Source organism: Palaemon carinicauda, chromosome 38 (genome assembly GCF_036898095.1).
Source record: "Palaemon carinicauda isolate YSFRI2023 chromosome 38, ASM3689809v2, whole genome shotgun sequence".
In the NCBI taxonomy this organism is placed as follows: domain Eukaryota; kingdom Metazoa; phylum Arthropoda; class Malacostraca; order Decapoda; family Palaemonidae; genus Palaemon; species Palaemon carinicauda.
In genome coordinates this window covers 44841464-44852685 of record NC_090762.1, presented here as the reverse complement: position 1 = coordinate 44852685, position 11222 = coordinate 44841464, and the positions used below count along the sequence as shown (strand labels likewise).

The window sequence follows — 11222 nt, the reverse complement described above, 5'->3', positions numbered from 1 at the left end:
TAAAAAGAACCAGAATAAACATATCTGCTTTTCTCCTCTGTAACAGTGTCTGTTTTTTTACATGAAATTTCTTGTTGCTTTGAGCTTTTGTATAGAAAGGAGTGTTCTATAATAAATTGACTCAGTTGCTTTCATACTGTCTTTGAGTCACAACCTTCTCTCGGCCCGTCACAAGGAAGAGTGATCCCCGTCCTACTTTCGTTTTCCTTAGTCTTTTTCGCTCCACCCTTTCCTTCCATGTAAACATAGACATTTGAAGAAAATCTCGAATTAAAATTAAAGCTTCGATGAAAATGAGGAAAAAGGGATTTCTAATAATCGTCTCAAATCTAAATTCAACTGGGCTCTTCCTCCAAAACAAGGTAACTGTTTATGTTATTATAAATGCAAAGATGTATATGCCTAATAGCATTTATAAAATCGATAATCTGTAACCCCTGATATAACATTTATTGGCAGATGCATCGATGATGAATACCGGAGGACAGTCGACATAAAAAAAAACTTAGAACCGTTTACACGTGTTTGCAATGGCGTCATTCTAATGGACAGAGACTATTTCTGTTGACCCAAATCCGATAACTGCTCGGGCTTTTTATCAATTCGAAATGTCCGTTGCAAGATATAGTATGTAGTAGAATAACAGATGAACCAGAGGATGAATGTTGTATCAAAAGAGTTATTTTAGGTATGAGAAAAATTCTTTTTTTTTGCGTATGTACAGAAATATTGAGAATTATACTATATATATATATATATATATATATAGGTGTGTATGTATATATATATTATATATGTGTGTGTGCGCGCGTGTAGACAATTACACACAGACAAGCACACACAGACATGTATAAATATATATATATATATATATATATATAAAAATATATATATATATATATATATACACACACACACACACACACACACATATATATATATATATATATATGTATGTATGTATGTATATATATAAATATATATATATATATATATATGTATATATATATAATATATATATATATATATATATATATACACAGTATATATTGACAACCTCACCAAGCGAAAAGGAATACTTTCCGAAAATTCTTTAGCAAAAATGAGTAGCACTATGTCTATTCGCGAATTCTTGTTTTATCAAGCAAATGTGATTAGAATTCAAGAACAATTTACATACGTTTCAACTAATCTTAGTGAAATGCAGCCCATTAACATTTTTAAAATGACACAAAGCAACTTTGTTTTTAAACTTGGCCTTTTTACTTCTCTATAAACGCAGCGAACCAAGTTCCTATTTCCCCAGTTAAGCTTTCATATTTACATTTGCTTATATTTTTTGCAATTCCTACTTTGGTCAAGTCACTACCAGTACAATTCTCTTCCAGTAGAATTTGGTTTTAGGTTTATCTTCCGGTTTTTAATTGAGATAATTAAAACACAGGGTATTTTTCTTAAATTTCCTGATATAACATAAAAACGTACCCCGCTTCCCCTCCTCCTCCCCCCCAAAAAAAAAATCTTATCCCTATTATTTGCAATGCTAACCCGTTATCATTGAAAGTTTTCAAATAACACCAAACTCAGTTTTTCGAATAAACAAGATCACTAATTTACAAATCCCGTCATGGGATAAGACTTTCTCCCATATCAAACATAGGACAATTCAAAAGAAAAGGATACTTGGGGACACTTTTAAAGATATGGGACTAGAATAGTTAAATTTAAAAATGAATGGGAAAGCCACAAAGGGTGAATTTTGACCTCCCCCCCCCACAAAAAAAAAAAAAAAAAAAAAAAAAAAAAAAACCTCAATCACAAAGTGAACCGACTGACGGAAAAAGACAGAAGCCCGACTTGCAAATGAAGAAACAAGCTAACATAACCTATATAAATCACCATATTAATAAACGCAATTTATCATTTGAATTGTGAGGCGTCTTAAGAAAAGGTTACATTTTCACCAACAAAGGATTATTACAAAATCAGCTGAAATAAGACAAAGAATCTCTATTGACATTTTGATTTCAAGTATAAAAATGTAATAATCGATATTTTAAAGAAGGATAATCCCTAAGGAAGATTCAAATTTCCTTTAATTTCCGCACACAAAAGGCTATACTTTCCTCAAAATCAGGATACTATACACAGGAATGATCACAAATGCAGAGAAAAAATCAATACGAACATGTAAAATGCAACTCGTAAGTACCTACTTACCTTTTAATGATGACGAGGCCGCTTTCCAAATCCGAATCCACCCTGTCGAAGAGAGAAAAAGAATCTTGAATCTTTCATTTCCGGAAGATGGCATTCTACAGGTTTAGTCGGGGCATTAATTTCAGATTCTCTTTGTTACAGAATAACGTACTCTCTCCCCTGGTCGGAAACCATGACTCCAACCCAGGTGAGGGGAGGTTGGGGAGGAAGGAGGGAGGAGGTTGAGGAGGGAGGAAGAGGGATGGAACCAAATAATAAATCAAGAAAAACATTATCATCGCCCTTGGAATGAGCGTCTCGGGACATTTCAGTCTTGAAAGATGGAGGAGCAAACTGTGGAATTCTACGAAGTCACATTTTGGTTCAACGATATTGCCCTCATTAACGCAAATGTGCTATAAATCTGTACGTGATCAGGCGCCAAAGTAAAAATGAATTATAAGGCCGAGGGCGTCTCCATGGCTTAGACCAGACACAGTTCATCTGGTTGCCTATATAATTTTTGGGGTATAATTTATAAAATATAACTCTTTCCAGTTCTGTTAAAGATAATTTAGTTTGGTCACACTACAAACTAGAGTGTCCCTCAGTAGACAGCAAACCTTCACCACGCCAGGCAGTCTTATTTTTCGTTGGTGTGGATTTTCATATAATCAAATAATAACCAAGTTTGAACTCTCTGTGGCAAGGATGTCCAAACTTATGGCTAATTACGTAATATGGATGTTTTGCTCGTCCGTGACTTTGACCTTCCAAATTTTAATCATTACCAGCTCTTTACATAACAGATTAAAATCTCTGCAATTTTCACTACTTTACGATTAAAATTGTGGCCGTATGGTTGATGACCAAAATTTGACCTTTTGTTTGTCCTTAACTTTGCAATCGACCTTGACCTTCGGACCATAACATATATTAATCAGCGAGGATTTTCATACACTCATATATGAGCCAAATTTGAAGTCCAAACTTATGGCTGATTGCATGAATTGGACCGTGACCTTGACCTTGACCTTCCAAAATTTAATGAATTCTAGATTTTATCATAACAATTAATCCCTGCAAGTTTAATTACTCTGCGATTCAAATTGTGCCTAGGAAGCTGTTCAGAAATAAACACATACACACAAACAGGGGGTAAAACATAACCTTCTAAATTCGTTAGCGGAGGTAAAGATAAAAACAGTCGACACGAGTGAATACATAACCTTCACCGGAATACCATCAAGAATTTACAATAAAACAATACCTGCTTCAATTTGACTAGTAATTGGGTATTCTTATGATACCTGAATTAAGATTATTGCATACTGATCAAGGGGCTATTTCTATCTTAGCCTCAACAACGGCCATTATTATTACTACTATTATCATCATCAAAATAACAATGTTGATAATAATTTTAATAAGTATAATCTTTTTTTATTGTTCATACGACAAAACATAACAACACCAACAACAACAACAATAATAATAATAATAATAATAATAATAATAATAATAATAATAATAATAATAATAATAATAAATTATCATATAATCCTTATATTATCACAGCATCATTATTTTATAATTCTCATACTTCATTAATACAAAAATTTAAATAATTAAAAAATAGCAAATTTCTGAACTAATAAGAAACTTATAAAAACCTTTAGTATTTCAAAGAACTGTCGCAACCGATTCACAACTATTTTCAACAAGGGACACCGGATAGCTTAGCACTAAAATACTATTGTCCGCAGATTCCCATTGTTTCTCCCCTGCAATTTCATTTCAATAAATGCAAAATCTTATAGTTTAAAATTACTACAGAACTTAAAATCATCTTTACGTATTCTTATGTCTTTTTACCTTCCCTTCCAACAACCCTGACCCTCTACATTATTTTCTAAAGCCAAACTTTACTTTACTCCCAACAGTTCTTAAATGTTCCTCCTTTTCACCTGTCTGTTTTCTTGGTCTAATATTCTTTCCTCCCGGCCAAATCGTCCATAAAGTACTAAGACCAAACATTTAATATTTTACAATTCAACATATGCTTTTCCAAAGCATATCAGTAGTTATGTCTACCATCCTGTACCACTTTGTACATACTATTTGTGATTTACCTCAATAGCTTCTATTAATATATTTCACTCACATCCAACAACTAAAATTCATATAGATTGAATATTTTGGATATTTCCAACTTTGTGGAATTTGTTGCAGGAGTTGACCAATAACTAATATAGTAAATAAGCTTACAAAAAACTAATTAACTTAAAATTAGTATTTTGTTCTCCTTTAACCAATCCGAAACTAAAACAAAAATATGTAATATATAAAAAAGGAGGAACAAATAAAGTATATTGCTATTTTCCACTTCAAACATTCAAAATCTTCCGATAACAAAATAACAGTATAGCCAAAAATCATAAAACTGAATTCAGTATTACATAAATTAAATAAGAAAGAGTGTAAGGGCACTAACATCTAGCCATTATTGAGAACTTTGCCACTTACAAAATGCGAATTCTACTGGCATGCATGAAACCCAAGACTTACAGTTATTGTACCGTCGAAACCTAAGACATCCAATGAAAAGAAGTGTCCCATATTGAGCTGTGGGACGACCACAAGGCGACGCAAAGCTCTAGAGACGACGAGGCAGACAAAAGAAAGTAATTTCACAGCGAAAGAAAAAATGGGTGGGGAGGGGAGAGTTACTGGCAAAGTCCTCTCCATGCATCGAGACACTTTCATAAGTTGTCAGATTCTGTCGTATGTTTTGAAGAAGGTAGAGACAGAGGTGACGTAACATTTGGCATTCTATTCTCCTTGCCATAGCTATCGGAAGGAATTCCCATCGTAGCGAATCACATTTGAAAACATTACAATACATTACTACCTAATGCCAGATCTCTTTCGCTATAGTTCCTTGGGGGTAATGGGAAAAGTAGTCAGGTGGGGTGAGGTGGGGGTGTTGGTCAGGGATTGAGAAGGGGAGGGAATGTAAAGGTATTGTGAAAGGAGGCGAAGAATATTGCCTCCCATGACAAAAACCAAATTTATGTACAATGTGAAATGGATAAATATGTTATCATATGACCACCTTGCATTCATGGTCGAATATTATTACATTTACATATGGATGAAGGTACGAAGATGGGCAAAAAGATAAGATTGCTTTCACCCAAGGATAGGCTGTTTTATATATATATATATATATATATGTGTGTGTGTGTGTGTGTGTGTCTGTGTGTGTATGTATGGATGCGTGTAGGGGACACGCCTGCACATTTCAGTGAAAAACCGGTGGCCGTGTTAGCTTAAAACCGAGTCTACCACTAGTACAATTCGAAAACTACCTTACCTACTCATATCTCAAGCGCATTTGTGGAAAATAAAATCGTAGACTAGAATAATAAACCAGAACTGTAAGTTAGAAAATAAATGAAAAACTTCAAAAACATAATACAAGTTCTATCCTATGTATCAATGGCCTGTTCCCTAAGCATAATGTTACCACAGAAATCTGGAAAAGTGCATTCACAATTGAGAGACCAAACCCCACAGAATTCACCAATTTAAGGAAGGTAAACATCAGTAGAATAAAATTATAAAAAATAAACTAAGCTGAAAAACTTTAATTTCTAATAATAACTTTGTGGGAATTATGCTCCCAAGGTATTCACCTGAACATGAAATTCATTTTTTCCGTCATTCAATACCAAATGTTCGTCAAAAGTGGAAATGTTTGCCGTGTGATTCACTTCAAATAAACATCAAAATAAGTATTAAATATGAAGCATATATGACCAACCACTGGAAAGGAATTGAGAATTTCTATATAATATTCTGTACAATCAAGAAAAGAGAGAGAGAGAGAGAGAGAGAGAGAGAGAGAGAGAGAGAGAGAGGTTAACTTTCAAAGAAAAGTATCTTTAAAATGAATCCTTAATCCAGACCTACTTATTTCCGGAAGAAAGAATAATTTACCTAACCAAAGAACCAGTCATTAAATGGAATCATTTGGAATTTTTATATACATTCAGGCCGGATTTTTTTTTTTTTTTTTTCCCCAGGGGGTGTCTTCCAAAGGTGTTACCCAACGGTTCCTAATCCTATATATAAGGCCGAGATTGCTCGCTGCGTGTCATGTTCCTGTGTGGCAAAATATACATCGGACATTTCCTGGACATCACCCATTCAAGCAATGACCAGGCCGGATGCCTGTATCAGTGTGCGATTCCATGTGTTGGTACAAAGCAAACGCGCCGCTCTGTTCAATGCATCTGCCAGCCAACCTGTGCACCAACAAATCCTGAGCTCTCAAACAAATAAACATTTCCTGTGCTCCACTCCAAGTCATTTATTAAGCGCACCCCAACTATGACAACATACACCATGCAACATTTACAATTTCCTGAATTAAATTTTCAAGCCGATATAAGTGTCTAGGAAAGCCCGGGACGAAACGGCAATTCAGACAGGGAAAGCCGGATAATTTTCAGTGCTGAAGTTAGATTTTCTTTTATATCTTATCATCTATTGTTAATAGGTGATAGACAGTTTCTATATCACTACGTTCGCGTGAAACTAATTCACGTATAAATAATTTGTTTAAGTTTAATAAACATTCCAGTTTTAGTTACCCAATTAATTTATGCAAATAAAATCGTTTGCCTCTGGTGAAATACTGTACTTTGCAAAAGTGATAAACATTCAACAACAAATAATTCATGGCTGTGGGATTTTAATAAATAGTAGTTATTTGTGTATTATGCAAATAATAAGTATTTGCCAAATTCATTAACTAAAGCGATTTCTACATTAAATAAATCATAAACATTTACATATTACAGAAATACCAACAATTAGCACATTACACGAATAATAAGTATTTGCAATAAATATAAATTATTATTTGATAGAGATTAAATTTAATATTATCATCAGTGCACATTTAGTATTACAGATCTTGTAACATATAAAAATATATCATAGAAGAGTCAGATAACAAAAACAAAATAATAATAATATTAAAAAAAAATTCATAACTAATCTAATAAGTAGATTTTACTGCCCATGAAAACATTTTACCCAAAACAACAGTTCACTAAAAGTATACGTTATCCGTTGAAATATTTACACGTACCAGATGGTCGATTGTAGAAAATCACGTAATCGTTTTTACATCACATATGATAAGTAGGTCTATTAGATTTTAACCTAATATATATTCTTAAACTTACGATAATCTTGACTTCAAATAGTTGTGTATTTTTGGAGGATCTTACAAAGCAAAATCATCTTTCCCATAAACGCAGCTATTACTTGAATTTAATTTATATAGAAAATTCATGGCAAAAATCAGAAAAAAAACGAATGATATATAGATTAAGTATTTTCAATATATATATATATACATTCACACGTACATATATACATACACACACGCACACACACACACACACACACACATATATATATATATATATACATTCACACGTACATATATACATACACACACGCACACACACACACACACATATATATATATATATATATGTATACACACACACACACATATATATATATATATATGTATACACACACACACATATATATATATATATATATATGTATATGTATATATATATATATTTATATATATATATATATATATATACACACATATGCACACACACACACGCCACACCATATTACTCCTTGATAATTTTCATCTTTTTACGTCCCGACCATATTCTTACTGAAGATGAATAAGTAAAGAATTAAAGTAGAGAAAATTTCATCCTAATCTAACAACAAATAATTATAAACTTTTATTCAATCTCTGAGAAATGTCGGAAAGCAATTTAAGTTTCAAACCTTACTCAAGAACTTAACACCTTACGATGTAATTACGCCTTCACACCACAAGGGGGAGAAAGAGAAAAACGCGTCATTGCAGTACACTGATTTAAAGAAAAAAAAGTACAAGTAAGTTTTTGAAAAAAAATAGTTGGTTCATTCCATTAAAAAAAAAAAAATTGTGAGAGAAAAAGCGAAAAGTGACTGTTTGCTTTCAAAATTATTCCTTGGTATATTGATTCCCGCTCATCAAAATGATCTCTAAGAATACAAATAAAGAAAGTTGGAAACCAAAGATATACTTATACTTTAAAAACAGGTTTTACTTGTATGTAATCTGTTGACTTCTATGCCTCATGATATATTGAGCTAATAAACATGCATATAGAGTATATATATATATATATATATACACACACATATATATATATACATATATATATATATGTATATATATATATATATATATACATATATATATGTATATATATATATATATACATATATATATATATATATATATGCAGGTGTTGCATCCTTCACCTGAGAATCAATGAAGAAACGCATAATTGGTTAATGCAATGATGAGGTAGCAAAAATAACAATTGTCCTAATCAGCAAAAATCCCAAGCACCCAGAAGAAATGTGAATAAAATTCTGCCAAAAAGAGAGACAGACTTTGCCCTCATTCTTTGTTTCGTACCACAAGACAATTCATTATTTTGGAAGCAATTCAAATTCCTGTTTATTTAATATTCCGATTATATTTTTCTCGTTTCCCAATTCTAATGATGTTGGGGAAGCAAGAGAAGTTGGATAAAGTAGGTTAGTATTCTACTTGTAGGGATTGATTTCATTTTCAGCGCTCATCGATGCTCTGGCAGAGAGAGAGAGAGAGAGAGAGAGAGAGAGAGAGAGAGATGAGTAATCTTCTCTAAGAGTATTTTTCTTAACTAGGATTTCTAAATAGAATTTCCAAATTAGCCTAGAAAATTATGAATGAAAAAAAATCCCTTCTACGTTGAATGCTTAAAGGCAACCATGAGTGGCAGAGGCAAAGTGCAGTGGCATTGCCCTATCAAGCAGGACAATGCCCTTGAGACTGACCATATTTACATATGAACAGCACCGACCAAGGAGGGCCGGGCAAAGGCTGCTAATAACTCAGCAGATAGAACTATAGGCTCATCCAAACCTCTCTCCTATAGCTCACAAGGATAGTGAGGTTGCAGTGACCAATGTAACTAACGAGTTTGAGCGGAACTTGAACCCCAGTCTTGCGTTCGCCAGTCAGGGACGTTACAACATCGGCGACCACAACCCTTAGGTTATTCTCATAACTAAATCAACACTATCTCCAGCTCAGGTAGTGCTATGCCACACAGCGTACTTTAAAAGCCAACATGCTCTGCATCTGTGATCGGTTAAGCTGCACCACTGAATGTTTACTTGTTATGTGCACAAGTTTTACAGTGATGGATATAATTGACAAATCCTGGCAGGGTTAATATTGTACCTCTTGTAATTTAATTACAACAGGGTGTTATTTCACTTATCAAATCGGAATTTGCAAAATAATGAGTTTCTAGTTCTTTCTAAGATATTTTTAAAAGGATGACAAGCACCGAACTCTCAAGAAAAGCAAGAACTTACAACAGTAGAACTTGCATTGCCAGTGTCAGAACTACCTATGTATAAGCTTCAATCCCTGCAAAAGCAGTCCACAACAAAGAAGTTATCAGGTACTGAGTTTCTAACTTTCATTTTAACACTTTCCTACGTACTACTCGGGTAATTAGTTTGACGATTTGATAGCAAAATATCTCTACGACAACTGATGTATGAACAATAGCTATAGCCTGCTATAATAAGAACGGGATAACAGATTGAAGAACCCTCTTACTGAACAAGGCAATAACATCTACCTAGAGACAATTGTGGTAGTAAAAGTCTTGCAATAAATCATGATATTATTTCTGAGTGTTTTCAAAGAAAGTTATAAACTGGAATTCTTTTAAAAGGACAACGATAGTGACAAAAATAAGAATTTTAATTAAGAATATGTAAGTATGCAAGTGTGTGTTCTGTTGATGCGTAGGTGCAAGCGTGTTAGTGTGCAAATTTTGATTATCTGTATAATACATTCTGTTTATACTAATTTCTACTTATCTAATTTATACTTTTTTCTGAAGTATTTTTGTCATTGTTGCCACAACATGGAACTTTAGTCAAACGCTTAAATTACTAATACTTGAAGTTAAATATCATTCACAAGCGAATAATGAAAATAAAAGTACTATCATTGGTAAAACCGAAAATCTCATGGCTTGGAAAAATGTAGATTTTGAAAAAATAAAGTAAAGATTATTTTGTTAATAATCTAAAAAAAAAAATTGAGATTTTTGAGTGAACGATGCTTTCCATAAGGGGAAAAAATTTTCATATTTATTTTTGTTACAATCGCAAGAATAGGCTGTGTCTTATGCTGATATTAGTGAACGAGTGCAAGCAAATTAAACCTCAAATCAACTTTAAGATCACTTTCTCGAAAGAATATTTTTTTTATTTCTTCTTCATGGATTAATCTCGAAACTCGACCCTTTGCCCTTGAGAGACGAGTGGTGTTGCTTAATAATCTTCTCTCTGATATAAAAACACACAAACGCAAAACACACGCACACGAGATAAAAAGAAAAAAAATACCACAGCGTCTTTAGACTAATAATAGAATAGTAACACACACGCACGCATAACAGACGAAAAAACACACACACGAGATAAAAAAAAAATACCACAGCATCATTAGACTAATAATAGAATAGTAAAAATGAGTCCGGGTTAAAACATCAATAACTCCATTCTCTTATAGGAAGAGGCCATGTCAAAAGGAGACTAGAATCATTAATTATCCCTTGCTACTCTCAAAAAGTCTCCTGTAGACATTCCATTCATAAGTATTATTAGCTATATATTTTCTTTTACAACGTACTAATATGCTATTCCAGCGGCCTTATTGGGCAGGAAACCATTTATGATTACATTTAATGGCAGCAGCCCAAGGCATACTAGTTGATCTTGGGCACTGTTGCATAATTTTTACCTAATGGATGGGCGTGCGTCTTCCGTCGCGCTCTTCACTACACATA

General features: G+C 33.1%; 1 long non-coding RNA gene across 1 annotated transcript in view; it reads right to left on the bottom strand.

Moving 5' to 3' along the window:
- Positions 1-2214: 2214 nt before the first annotated feature.
- LOC137630003 (uncharacterized) overlaps positions 2215-11222 on the bottom strand; it is a 179103-nt gene continuing 170095 nt past the window's right edge. Inside the window, exon 3 of the long non-coding RNA XR_011041626.1 lies at positions 2215-2262. This is a non-coding gene — a long non-coding RNA (uncharacterized lncRNA). The remainder of the gene's footprint in view (positions 2263-11222) is intronic.